Raw genomic sequence first — 14,367 nt, 5'->3', positions numbered from 1 at the left:
GATATCTCATAATTCTTGTAGATTCTGTTCATGATTTCTTACCATCTTCTCTGTTTGGTCAACTTTATTTTCAAGATTAACTATTTTGTCTTCAATGTCTGAGGTTCTGTCTTCTAGGTGTTCTATCCTATTGGTTGTGCTTTCTATGGAGTTTTTAATTTGGTTTATTGTTTCCTTCATTTCAAGGATTTCTGTTGGTTTTTTTCTCAGTATCTCTAACCCTTTATTGAAATGATCTTTTGCTTCCTGTATTTGCTCTTTTAACTATCGATTGGTGTGATCATTCAATGCCTGCATTTGCTCTTTCATCTTCTCGTTTAATTCCCCGATCATTTTAATTATGTACATTCTGAACATTCTGTACTCCCTTTCTGTCATTTCTTCTGCCATGCTGTCATTGGGTTTTATTGCTATACTCTCTAGGTTTGTTTGGGACATTTTCTTCCCTTGTTTTCTCATATTGCTCAGGTATCTACCCCTCTGGTAGTGAAACTCTGGGATATTGCATATTTCCCATATTTCCTCTATTGACTAATATTGTCTCTGTAAATTTCCAATAACTCACCTCTTAGCCTTCAGTAGCCTGAAGTCTTGGAGGAACTTGATAATGCAGTGCTCCACTAGGAAGCTGCCCCTCTAGGGGTGGTGGCCTTCAGGTGGGGTATATTCCCTATTAGTGGGCAGAGGAGCCTCCACTTATTGACTGATGGTCAGCCAAAGTGGGACTAGACTGCAGACTGGGGCACGTCTGATCTGGGCCTGTGTCTCTGGTTCTACTGCCCTGGTGGGAAAACCTCGCCCAGTGGGGAAGACTCACCTGGTGGAGAAGTTTCGCTGGTCACCTCTGCTCCAAGAAGTTCCCTTCAGTCTAGAACTACCACCTGGACTGGGAAGTCCTCCTATGCGATGTTCCCAGGGGTCCTGACCTACTGTCTGAGCTGGGGAGCCTGGCCCTGCAAGGGACTCCCTTGCTGAGCGGCCCTCCTCTGCTCCATTCCCTGGGGACCGGAGCAACCACCTGGGTCTCAGACCCTCACTCTGCATCGAAGCCTCTGGCTGTGTGGCCCTCCTCTACAATGCTCCTGGTTGACTGGGTACTCGGCTCCAACAGGGGAGTCCCACTGGGCCACTCTACTCCATGAAGTTTCCTGCGTTTTGGGACTACTGCCCCATCCAGGGAGCCTGACCAGTGGGAGAGACTCACCCAGTGGCTCTGAGTTGGTCCTGAGTCTCTCAATACCTCCTCTTCTTGACTCCTGGGTCTTATCAAAGGTCCTCTAGTCTCCTGTAGGTGTCTCAGGAAGGGAGCTGCCCTTCCAATGATGATGGTCACACTTTCAGGAATAATTCAAAATGCCTGCACCAGCCTATAAAGAAACCTCTGGCTAGCTCCACGATGTAGGCGGGCTGGCTCGTTTGCCGGCTTGCTACGTGATGGCGACAGACCTCGGCGTGGTGGTTGGGAGGGGTCGCTCAGTGATGGTCACCATACATTTTTAATAATGTAAAATTGTCTTTGTATACTAAGACAGATCTTGTTCTGTCCAATAAATTCCTCCCTATCAGGCATTCCTAATTTCTTCACTTCAAACTTCCAATTATTGTGACTGGGGATATCATTCAGTAATAAAGCATGTGCTTGGAATGCTGAGCTTGGGTTTGATCCCCAGTAGGAAGGAGAAGGAGAAAGGGGGAGACGAAGAGGGAGAGGGAGAGAGAGAGGATGGAGAGAACGAGGGATAGGATGAAAGACAACAGCAGAAAACCAAGTCCCATTCTTCAAAAATACCAAGACAAGCCAGGTGCAGTGACACAGACCTGTAATCCCAGCTGCTTGGGAGGCTGAGGCAGGAAAACCACAAGTTCAAAGCTAGCCCCAGCAATTTAGCAAGACCCTAAGCAACTTAGCTAGACCCTGTATCTAAATAAAATATAAAAAGTGCTGGGGATGTGGCTCAGTGGTTAAGTGCCCCTGGGGTTCAATCGTTGGTATCAAGAAGAAAAAAAAAGCAAGAGAAGAATATTTATCAGCTCCTTGCTGTAAATGGCTTTATGTTATATATCTTGTAGAAATCAGAGGAGCATGTGCACGATGGTGCAGATGATGATTTTTTTTTGTGGGGGGGCGGTTACCTGGATTTGAACTCAGTGGTACTCAACCACTGATCCACACCCCCAGTCCTATTTTGTATTTTATTTAGAGACAGGGTCTCACTAAGTTGCTTAGTGCCTCACTCTGAGGCTGGTTTTGAACTTGAGATCCTCCTGCCACGTCTTCTGAGGCCCTGGGATTACAGAAGTGCACCACCACACCCGGCTCAAGATAATGATTTTTGATAGCAGCTAATAACTTACTGATGTCCTTGTTTGTGTCAGGCAGCATGCTAAGAACTTTATACACACAACTCATTTAATCTTGAAAACATTCCTATAAAGCAATTGTGGTCATGAACTTCAAAATGACATTTTGGTCCCAGTGGACATCAGTGCGCATCGATCTTTGTGCCCAGGTTCCTGACCCCTGCTGACATTTCAGCACAGAGTTCCTGATTCCCCAAACCCTGCTGGCCCTAGTCCCAAGCTGTAGTCCTCTCCTCGCCCTGCCCCCGCAGCATCCTCACTGTGGCGCCGACTGCGGGACGCCACCGGACCTCACCTCCTGCCAGCAGATGGGCACCGGGTAGTCCAAGAGCCGCAGGTAGGCACGACCTGGAGTTGGCGTGCTCAGGAGCTGGAGCAGGGGCAGCATCAGCAGCCAGAAGCTCCAGTCCCGACCTGGGAACTACGAGCGGTCTGAGAAGCAGAGTCTCCATGACCCTGGCGCTGTGACCTAGGATCCGAGGCTGGGGGATGAAAGCCACCTGTGCCACCATACCCATCACCTTGCTCTACAGTTAACGAATCTCCACTGCATTTGCAGCAGCCCACATCTGATTAAAACACTCCATTTCTCAGCCTTCCTAACACTTATGGGGCCAATGAGAACAGAAACCCTTGGTGAGATTTCTGGGAGAGATTTTAATCTCCAAATTTAAAAGTTGTGCTAAAATGTATATAACAAAAAACGATCATCTAAACCATTTTTAAGTGTACATTTCAGGGGTATTAAATACACTCATAATGTTGTGTCAACACCACTACCATCTCCAGAACTTTTCATCTTGTAAAAATGAACTTTGTACCCACTTTCCTTTCCCTTCTGTCCCCCGCACTTGCACTCACTCTTCCACTGTCTGCCTCTATGGTTTGACTACTCCAGGTACATGAGGTAAGTGGAGTCATGCAGCATTTGTCTATGACTGACTTATCTCACTCATACTTATCACTTAGTATGATGTCCTCAGTGTTTATCCACAGTGCGGCACATTGCAGAATTTCTTTCCTTTTTATGGTTGAAATATTTCACTGTATACCTACACCACATTTTGTCTATCCAAATATTGATGGACATTTGTGGTGTACGGACCTTCTAGCTCTTGTGACTAATTCTGCTATGAACATGGATGTTGAAATATCTTTTTGAGATTCTGCTTTCAATGCCATTGGGTATATACCCTGAAGTGGAATTACTGGATCATATGGTAATTCCACTTTTAAATTTTTGAGGTACTGCTGTACAATGACCGCACCATTTCACACTCCCTCCCACAGTGCACAATGGTTCCAGTTTCTGCATATGCTCCCCAACACCTGTTAGTTATTTTTAAACACTATCCTTTCTAACTAGTGAGTCTGGGAGAGATTCTTGAGTGTAAAGAAGTGACTCTGAGATTGGGTTCTCCCTTTTGCCCCTATTTTTACTTCCTGCCTTGACTTTGAACATGATGGCTCATCTTCAGAAGCCATCTTGTGACCTTGGGGTGGAATCAGCACAAGGCTGGTGAAGGAAAGGTCAGAGGAGACTGGGTCCCAGTCACCTTGGTGGTCCACTTTTTAGTTTTTATGTGACTGAATCCCTGATTGACTTCAGGCACTAAGTTTAGCCCCTGGTGTTAGCAACCTACAAAATTTCTAAACAACGTATCACCCTAATGACCCAAAGCTCCTCTCTGTTGCATAGGAGCTGAGGTCAAACCCTCCCAGATATAGCAGCTGTTCTTCCACCCAGGCCTGCCTATATCCCCTGTCTTCTGGAAAACTTCTCTGCAAGCCTATTTCCAAGGGAAACTGAAGCATCACATACCTTGTGATTTTAAATATCCTCAGTAGCTGGACACATCTCAGCACAGAGATGCCCAAGGGAGACATGATGTTAGTCTCCACTAGGATGGTCTCCAAGATGCCCCCACACACGATGAAACGGTCAAACCGATTGAAGAGGGACACAAAGTAGGCCTGCAGGCCCAGGCTGTACATCGTCAGGAGCATCTCTGCAAGAAAAAGGGCCAGTAGAGCCTCATTGGCTGTGTCTGACAGTTTCAGGAGAGAAGTGGGGTCCAAGCAGGGTTGAGAGGGGAGCAGAGAGGGAAGAGGAGAAAGAAAACAGTAATTATCACATCTGGAGATAAAAGACCCAGCACTCCCTCACTCCCTTGACACTTCTTCCATCTACTCCTTCCAGAACGATTAGGGCCAATCCTACAGGAAAGATATCTAATTAAATCATAATAAACATTTATTGAGCATCTACTGTGCTGTGCATGCATTATCCTGTTTACCCTTCACAGTAATTCTGTGAGACTTGGTATTATAATGGTCAAGCTGATTTTGTAGATGAGGAAGGATGTTCAGAGACCAGTAATCTGCCCAAATCAACCAGCCAAAAGTGGAAGTCAAGTTATTCAAGTCTGATCTTTTAACCACCCACCAGACTAATTGCCTCCCAGGATTCTGGAATGCAGCTTCCTCCCCAGGAAATATGCTGCATGGTGAACCCCCTTCTAGTGGTACAGAACAGGGTGATGGGTCCTAACTAGCCTTTGGGGACTAGTCTTTTTTTAATAATGGCATTATTATAAACAGTATTGCAAATATCAAGAGGAATTAGTAATAGTGGTTGGTGGTGATAGTGATAGGACTAGTAAAGGTTACCATTAACGAAACCACCAATATGCCCAATACCACCTTAGGTGCTTCTCAAGACTTCTCTGCAATTCTTTAAATAACTCTGCAAAGCAGGCATTATTCCCCTATTGTAGAAGAGAAAACTATGGGCCATGGAATTAGAGCAGGTTGACCAGTGTTCTAGGAGTGAGAGCCAGGCTTGGCTTTCTCCCCAGCCTGGTATCATGGCCCTTACTTTATGCAGCCTTACCATTCAGAGCAAGGATTACCTGCATTAGAGACTCTTGGCTTTTATGGAGTCATGTAGTCTTGTGGGGATCTGATGAATATTTAGACCCTCTGTTTGAAAATGGACACACACCCATGCACACACATTTACATAAAAGTTCATGCAGTACACAGATCCCTTGAATTTCACCCATTGTCCATATAGTGTTCCCAGTCTCTTGATTAGGAGCCTTTGTCAGTGATTCTCAAAACTGCCTATACCTAGGATTACCTGGAGAAGTTTTAAAAACCATCTGACACCCCTAGTTCTCAGACCCCAACAACAAATCTGTTGAATTTGATTTTCTGGGGGCTGGGTATTTTAGAATAGTCCCCAAACACCACTGGCATTTTTACAAGTTCTCCAGCTGGTTCTAACAGGTAACTATGATTGAGAAGCATGAAGTTGGATGGTCCCAAAGACACTTTTCCATTTATGATTCTGTGACAGAGGGGCTTACAACCTGTTCTTAGTTTCATTTTCTTCATTCACTGAAAACACATAGCTACATAACTAACTCAGTAGATGATGTAGTTAATAAGCGCCTACACTGCACCCAGGAGAGAAGGAAGGGGATGCTGAAGACGTGTTAGGAGTCTTATTGAAGGATGAATTTCACTGTAATTTGCCAGATTTTGATACATTCCAACACTTCTGATCTTTTTGCAATTGTGATTATTAATATTATAGAGAAATGTGAATTTTGGTGACCAAGTCATATTTGATCTTAAATAGCTTATATTATATTTGCAAAGAGTATATTTTAAATAGACACAATCTCATAATATAGAACTCAGAGATAATTGTTATTCAGAGTCCAAACTTATCAAGGTTGCTTTCTTTTGTAGTATGTAGAAACTAGCTTGGAGTCAGTTTAATACTAGGAACTGGACCAAGCCCCTCTTTTCTCTAGTTTGTGGGTAGCAGCTGTGGGGCATTATTAGGTCAGACTTGTCACGTGGATCTGGGACTGCTTTGCCCCAGTCCCATTAAATCAGGTTGCTCCTGCGCAGAGCTGTTCAGGAGAGTCATGTGGATTAGGGCTGGAGTGGGGGTGGGGGTAATTACTATCCAGAGAAAGTATTTAAAGATAATTATACACCTCCCACTCTTGAAAATATAGCTTCACTTGACAACTGGTTTCCTGGCAACACTTCTTACTGTATAATAAACCTAATGGTTTATTAAATGTGTAAATTTATTTGTGTGTTTACATATGCATGAAGGATATAGAAATTAAATGATAAAATAGGGAGGAGAAATTTGCCTGCTATTCATGTTCCTTTTGCATTAACTGCAAGTCATTTAGTCGAGAAATAGAAGCTCCCTATGTAGACATAGGAGAAAAGGATGGATGAGAACATGTTGAAACTCCCTCTCTAGACATCCATACTGTTGCACTCTGCTCCCTCGACCCTGGCTTACCTTGCCTTCTCCCAGTACTGGGCCTCACTCCTGCTCTCCAGCCACATAGAACACTCTCCCAGGGCTTCCACCTGCTGTCTCCATCCTCTAGGCCCTGCCCATCCTTTAAGGCTCAACTTGAGACTTAGCTTCTCATGATGAACTTCCTAGTCTTCCCAGCCTTGGCACCCCTGTAGTACTTGTCTGCCTCACTCACTTATGCAAGAAATGTTTATTAAACACTTACTATAGATTAGATACTCAATAGTTAATACTGTAGACACAGTCCACATCTGCATGAAACCCATGCAGGGGACAGAGAAGTAAGTGAGGAGGCAACACAGCATGCCACATGCTGGGGACTCTGCAAATATGCCACTGAAGCACATAAAGCACATCCCAGCCAGCCGTGGAGCTAGGAGTGTTCCAGAGGAAATAACTTGCCATGACCTTGTATTGTCAGTTAGTTTATATGTGTATGGTTCTTGCCTATACAATGAGAGTAAAAGAACCAGAAGAGGAAGGGACAGTGCTTACACTTTGTTACAGACACCTAGTACTTAGCACAGCCTGTCCCATTAGAGGGACATACAGCTGACAGACTGCATGAGCTGCAGAGACAAACAACATAGATCTACTAATTCCCTGAGGAAGACAAGGCTTAAGATCACTGAGCCCCTGTGACCCAGGGAACAGGGTGGAGTGAGGAGAGTTCAATACTCCAAAAACAGTTTCTCAGCATGTAATTGCTGACAGCCATCTAGAAGAGCAGATGACATGAAAATAATGAACATGTCAGGCTCTCTCTAGTGGCCAGAGTAAGTTCCCATCTTTTCTTTATCAAGAAGGAGAACGGACCGCAGAGGAAATCATTACTTTGAATTTTTTTGTGAATTAATAACTTCAAAATGGACAGAGATTGGGGCAAATTTGGGTTTGTGCCTTGTTGCTTATGGCATGGCAGAAGTACAGGGAACCCTGGAGACAGGGCAACACAGTCCTCAATGTTAGAAACCCATGAGGTTCACTTCAGAATTCTGCAGAGTTGAGGTCCAGAACTCCAACAGGTCATCTGAGGCACACCACCAGGTTGCAAAAGACTGAATCATATGATTGTTCCAGATCTGTTCGCATCCTTTGCTGAACTGTAAGCCCCACATGTTGCTCATTCTTTATTTATCTAGTTCCTTTCAGTGGAAACCTGGATTACCAAGGGAATACCCTAGTATTGCCTTAATACGATAAGTCTGCTAATTTGCCAAATTTTCCCTAAAAGCCCAGTTCTAATAATTCTTTTAAATAAACTGTGACTTTGTATCATTCAGTCTTGCATGTGGACCAGGCCAGTTTGAAGCTCAAGTTCTATGTCACTGCTAAACTCTTCCACCCAACCGAGAGAACTATTTAAGACACTGATAATTTTGGAGGCATTTCCAATCTATTGCTGGCCTCTGCTCTTCCCCAACTGGACACCAACAAGAGGCTTCAGAACCTAAATTACGTGACTGCCCTTTGATATTTACTCAGAACTTCTAGGGTCACATTGTCTGTGGCAGCCCACAACATGTGTCTATGTTGTACTTGAAAATGTGGCCAATTCAAACAGAAAAGTGCAGTAAATGTAAAATACACACCGGATTTCAAAGCCTTAGCATGAAAAAAAAAGAAATGTGAACACTCTCACTAAAAAATGTGTTGAATTAATTACATGTTGAAATAATAATGTTTTAGATACACTTCTGGTTTAAACAAAAGGTATTAAGACTAATTCCTCCTATTTCTTTGTACTTTTTAAACATAGCTACTACAAAAGCATGTTTAAATTTCCTCTGTGGCTTGCCTTATCACTTCTCTAGCACAATCCACTTCATACCCAGGAAACAATAAGCTGTGCGGGGACAGGGTTTAGTATTTCTGGGCAGACCTGACCAGCAGGATGGCACAGAGACTTATGATGTGGGGCTCCTGCATCAGAACTCATGTGGCCATATATGAGCTGTGTGACCCTGTGCCCCTCTAAGCCTCAGGGTCCTTGTCTGCAGGCAGACTTAATGACTGTACCAAGCTACCAGTAATAGGCTATATGGGAATATAGAGTCCTTTCTCTGTGTTTTACTTGTGTTGAGAGTGTGGTCACAGAGGGACATATCCTTCAGGGATTAGGGCCCACTGGCTGGTAGAAAGCAGACTGAGCAAAGCCTCAAAGTAGAGCAGAAATTCCCTCTTTTTCAAAAAGCATATGTTTCATGCTAGATCACTGGATTAACAAAATTGTTCCCAGAGTCCACCAAAATATTTATTTTCTCTTCCATTCTCCAGATCACATTCATTCATTATTCATTCATTCATAAATTCACGATTCATTCATTCATTCATTCATGATTTGCATGTAATAAACAATGACATTTTAGAAATATTCTTTTTCCCTTTACTCTTATTGTGTGGGAGCTTTGGAACTGTTAAGAGCACAATATGTTGCTCAACTTTGGCTATTAAATTAGCTCTTTTGTTTGAAAATGTGTCAAGTCTCTTGTCTTATTTAGGCATCATTCACTCACTCACTCAGCAAAGATTTATTAGGTCCTTATTATGAATCAGCAACTGCTTCTCATGCTGGAGATAAAGCAGGAAAAATCCATGCATTACTGAAAAAGAAATTTAAAAAAACATTTTGGAGTACTCCTTCATGTAATAAGAGCCAGATTCAATAGAGTTGACCTTAGATTTCTAAATAAAGGAGGTCTTAGTTTTAGAGAAAGAGGGAGTAGAGGAGAACCTGCATTTTTCAGTCTCAGTAACACATGGGAAAAAGAAGTCGTCAGAAGGAGAGCAGAGAGTGTGACACCAGAGTCCTCATTAAATCTTACCCCTGGATACTGAGACCCAGAAAGATAAAGGGGTTTGTTTTCCAAACACTGAGAAGGCAGGGGGAGGCCCAAGGACATTAGGGCTGGTGGGTAGGCTCTGCATGGAGAATGTTGGCCTTTGGCTTAGAGCTCTATCTGACTAGGACTCAGGTGTGTAAAGGACTTGCTACAGTGCTTCTGGCTCTCCACAGGACATTCATGGAGTTTTAGGGACCGTGAAGTATCTGTGAACTCAGATGAGGTGTGCAGGTGTTTAAGGCAGTGGAGCAATAGAGCTAGGGGTCAAAGGATGGAGGTGGTGACTTCAAGGCTGGATCCAACAGGATGGGGTGTGTCCTCCACAGGTAGATGCTCAAACCAGATGAACCTGCCCAAACTCAGTGGGTGCCAGCTTAGAGCAGCTCAGACTAGCCTCATGAAGCAGAGCAAGCAAGGACCCAGAGGACTCAAGATGAGTCCTCACCAAGACCAGTTTCGGGATCTGGAATCCTCTTGCCCCCATGCATCCAGATCTGCCCTAGAGAGGAGCTGAGTCAAAGGAAATGTGAGTGACTACACATGTGATTTCAGGGAACTAGGCTACACTCACCCAGCTGCCTTTAACTTAGCATCACTGGCACTCCTGCTACATAGTAGGTGATGCTAGGGAAGCAAGATTAGGTTGTGAAAAATAAGGATGAATAATTTTGGTCCATGTAATATTTGCAGGAGTCAGTTTGCATTCTCACTGCACATGTCCATCCATTCAGCACACATGGGACAGGCACTGAGTTAGACTCTCAGGAAATAATAGCTCTGAGGCATGCAGACAGGGCCCAGAGGAGCAACAGGTCTCTGAGCCAGTAACTGGTAAACGTGGTGCTAGAGGCATCTGCAAAGCACTGTGAGAATGGGGGAAGGTGAGGCAGTCTCCTCTGGGAGTGTGCAGAGGGTCACAGATGCAGTAACCTTGATGGTTCTTAACCAAAGTTTGAGTTTTACAGCTGAGGATATGGACAATTGATTTAGGTGGAGGAAAAAATTATGCAAAGGTCTTAATGTGTAAGAGGACAGAGAACACTTGGATATCTGCAAGAAGTTGTATGTGATCAAACAAAGGGTGTTTGCCGAGGGATACAGAGGGTGAAGCCAAAAGAGAGATCACAGCCTGAAGACCATGGGTCCTCTGGAAGGTTCTGATATTGTTAAGAACAGTGATTCAGACCAGATTCATAATTCTCCTTGCTTTTCACAATTCTCAAAGTTCACATCTCACCATATTTCATAACATAAAGTAGGTCAAGAGAGTAGCAAGTGCTCAGGTGTTTATTTTAACTGGGCTTCATCTTATAAGGGAGAGAGACACATTTGAGCTCAACCTCTCAGGGACAGCAGTACTCAACAGTCCCAGAGCATTCAACAAATCCCAACCCTGAATTATTTGCCTGATCTGATCCATGAGCCTTTTCTTGATAACCCCACAAAAAGAAAACATTACCCCTTAGAAAAATACCTCTTGCCCATACCTGCCAACTGGCAGTGGTTATCTTGGACCACCCAAAATGGTAGCTGAGGACTAAGCTGGTGGGCAGAAGGAAGGAATCGCAGTATGTTTCTCACTCACCTGAACTTCGATTTTGAGATCCGGTGGCTGAAAGAGACAAAGGAAACATTACCAAAGGACATACACTCACTTTTTTCCATGCAGAGGATATTCTACAATCACAGAGGAGTTTGGTGTCCCCAGGTAACTCTATATGGGCACTGGAAGGATGTGTGGGTGTGAATTATAATTTGAAAGAAAGAACACTATTTGGGGCATTTGTATGTGGAGACTGAGGGCTGACCCAGATGACACTAGTGTCTTCTAAGTACAGATGATCCTCCCTGGAAAAGGAGAGTACCATGTCCTCAGATCATCACGATATGCCCAGTAAGTTCCATGAGGAAAGGTTAGGAAGAGCTACCACTTCCTAACAAAAGAAAAGCGACAGAGGACAGGAAGCCTCTCCTGCACATGGAAGAAACCTGCCCCCAACAGAAAAATCACAGGCAGGACACATCGGCACAGACCTCAACAGTGTTTGCCAGAAGACCTGCCAAAGCTGGGTTATGAAGTAAAGACCAGAAAATGAGCCAGCTTGAGGTGGACAGGCTGCTATGAACCTGTTAAGCAGCTGTAAGACCATATGTGAATAGCCATGACTTCTGAGGATAAATCCAGAATGCTGATAGTCATGTGCAGCCCTGAAGACTGGGGCAATTTGGACAGAAGCCCAGAGTAGGTATGCTGCGATGGCTGCCTTGAAAGATCATATGAGGGGAGTTCTATTGAAAAGTGGGATCCTGAAGGAGATGACAAAGAAAAAGAGTCCAGGGGTCACTCGGAGAAGACAGGAGGCAGGGAGAAGAATGCAAGAGAGAGATGGTAAATAAGCAGCATGGAAGAGAGGAGAAGGAGAGGCAGAGGGGCAGGAGGGGGGTGATGAATGAGAATATGAAGGAAGGACAATGTAGGCATTTATGGCCAAAACTTCGAAGGCACATGTCAGCTTAGCTTGATGCTAAGAGAAGGGAGTGAACAACAGCAAGACTGTAGGTGGACTTACACTCAGATGGACAAACAGAAAGATGGTGCAAATGAAAGACAAAAAGATGGAGACAGTGGTAGGAGACAAGGAGCAATCATGTGGGGAGAAAACAGGAGAGGGGAGTCTGGGAGGCTATTGCTTTAAGTTGGTGCTGTCCCACCCTGGCACAAAGTGAGCTAGGTCACATCACAAGAAAACACCAACCCCTCTCCTTACTTTTTATTAACAAAAATTAAACCAGAAGATGTGACAGGTGGCAAACTCATCGTGTGTGAGATAATTATATCTCTGGGGCACTGAGAATCAGAGTCAAATGCTTTTATTGATTGGAACCATTAGCTAATAACGTTTTCCCACCCCAAAGACTGCCTGCTAGGACTGGAGGGTTTAATCACATGTTAGCAAAGGCATGGAAGGGAGACCAGGAGCCAAGGGCAGCATTTTCATTTAGAGTCACAGTTTAATAGGGGAAACAAATGTTTTCCAGCTGTTAATAGGGTGATGGGGAATGCAGGGCACTGTTGTCTCCATGCTGAGCTTGGGATCTTGAGCATCTTTCTCAGGCTTGCTTTTAGGCAGCTGCCTCTCCTTGCTATTAAATAAAGGTCAGTGTGTGACCATGGCCTTCAGCCTTAAGACTCTCTTTCCAAATCTGATCCTGGCTTTCCTGCAGAAGGGTCTCTGAGGTGTCTCTGGCATGTGTGCAAATGCAGACCACTTGCCTTCCCTGTAAGTCTCCTCCTCACTTTTAGTCCAACTGAGTCACAAGCAAAAGTGAGTTCTTAAGAGCTATCATATGGGGAAACCTACATCTGAATGTCCACAACTCCCAAGGAAATGACCCTGGGACATGGACTTAGGGGAGGATCAGGGATGGGGTGGCTATTTGCAATGTGGCCCCAGTTCATACACAGTCATTGACTGTGGGTACTTGCCTGGTTTCCTGGTGTACTTAGAACAAGAGGGGTAGAACTGGACTTTTTTTTGCACACTTAGTTCCAAGTCCTGATGTAGAAGCCTGGATACCAACTTGAAGACTGGTTTTCTTCTTGCTGTTGCTTTCAGGGGGTTGTGAGAATTATTTTAGGGTCTGTGAGTCTGCAACCTTTACCCTTTTTATAGACTGGCAAATTTTATAATTGATCGTTAGAAACACTGAGCCCCAGGTTACTCATGCGCCTGTGCTGAGGAAGGGGAGGGTACTGCTCAAGGGGCATTTGTCTGGACATGAAGGAAAACTTCAGCTCTTGGAGAGCTGAACTTAGAACTCTTTGAAAATCTAAGGGCCTTGATTACTCTGTACTCCCTCTGTTCAGAGGCAGTTAAACATAGAACCTCAGTTCATGAAAACAGAGGGACCCCACTGCTTGGCAGTATTCTGGCTCCTGCGTGATAGCCATGGGCTGGGTGTTTCAACAGCTGCTTTCTTTGTGTGGGTAACTGAGCTAGGGGCTGTGGGTGCCCTGGAATCTCTGTGCCACTCCACACCCTAGGCTGGTATCCCTGTGGCAAGGCTGCCTCTTACTGTCTCCCCAGGTTCCAAACAGTCCTCTGAACAGTAGAAGACTCCAGCTTCTCCAAACTCCAGAGGGATAGGTGATGTGCTTAGAAGACTTGTTGATCTCTCCATCTTTAATAGTCTAGTGAGGAGTATCTCCAGTCTCATGTTTTCAGTGGATTTGTGAAGAACAAAGAACAAAGAGGTAGAGGAAGTCAGTAACTTACACATGAGACCAATACTCCACTGGATAGAAACTGTAGTCCATTCAATCCAAGATACTTGCTCTGCTCAGGCCTCCAAGAAAAATCTTCTAGGAGACCATGATTTTCTTCTCTGGTTTTGAGGTTCAAGATTAGAGACAAATCCCAAACATTTTCTCTCCACCTACCTCTGAGTTTAGTCACTGAGTTTGCATTTGTCATTATTTGGCAAATATTTGAACTTCTCAGGAACTATGTATATTTCTATCCTCTCTCCCTTTCTTTGAGTGATGAGCTACTTGGTGTGTGAAATACTGTTTCCCCGAATCGTCCCCAATTTGCCTTTAACTCAAATCAGATGGCACATACACGTCATCCACATGGATGGAACTCTGACTAAGCCTCCTTAACTCCACAACTTTGTCACCAGCACAGCTATTATTACTAGAAGGTGCACACCTTGGACCTTATGCGCTCGGAGCATTGCTTCAAATACTGGATGCTGAATTCAGTAACACCACATCTCAGGCCTGTGCCTCCTCCCTTTTCTCCC

The sequence above is a fragment of the Sciurus vulgaris genome (genome assembly GCF_902686455.1).
Source record: "Sciurus vulgaris genome assembly, chromosome: 5".
NCBI lineage: Eukaryota > Metazoa > Chordata > Mammalia > Rodentia > Sciuridae > Sciurus > Sciurus vulgaris.
The sequence above is the reverse complement of the archived record's forward strand: the minus strand, read 5'-3'. Positions refer to the sequence as shown.